The following is a 712-nucleotide window of genomic DNA, read 5'->3' as shown; positions in this document are numbered from 1 at the left end:
TATATATATATATATATATATATACACACACACACACACACACACACACACACGCATTTCAGGCAAGAAAAATCAGAGAAGAATACATAGCTGGAAAGCAATATGAAATATTGTATCAACTGGTCATGAAACAACTTCCTATACCTTAGGAAGGTTTTAAGACTCGTCACTTTAAAATTTACTTCGTGTAATGATAACTTAGCATGATACGCCATGATTGCAATAGCAACTATTTGAAGACACGTGTAGTAATCTATGAGTGCCTCTTCTAGGAGAAGAAAATGCTGTATGCTTTACAAATTCTTCTATAGTTTAGTTTCACACGGGCTTTTTTTATTATTTAAATGCGTGCGTGTTGCTCCTTCATGAGAGTCTTACCAAGCTGCTCATGAAATATAAGAAATATAAGCGATACCCGCATAGAGGACCCGGTACTGTGGACCTTGTGCGCCCGAAGTTTTACATGAAGCTCCGTCGACTCGGGCGTGTACGGGGATCGACGGTCAAGTGTGAAAAACGATCAGTATTGATGTTATTACCAGAGAGGCTGTAGTCATGCATTCAAGCTCACAAGCCCATTAAAATGTAATGGGCGTAACTGCAGTAAGCATTTATGAGGTAACCTTGCTTTCTGTTTTTATTTTTATTACTATTTTTGATTTCTATTTTTAATTTTTATTTCTATTTTGTATTTTTATTTTATTTCGTGCAG

This window comes from Athene cunicularia (genome assembly GCF_003259725.1).
Source record: "Athene cunicularia isolate RWA chromosome 7 unlocalized genomic scaffold, athCun1 chr7_part1, whole genome shotgun sequence".
NCBI classification, from domain to species: Eukaryota; Metazoa; Chordata; class Aves; order Strigiformes; family Strigidae; genus Athene; species Athene cunicularia.
Note: the sequence above shows the minus strand (reverse complement) of the source record.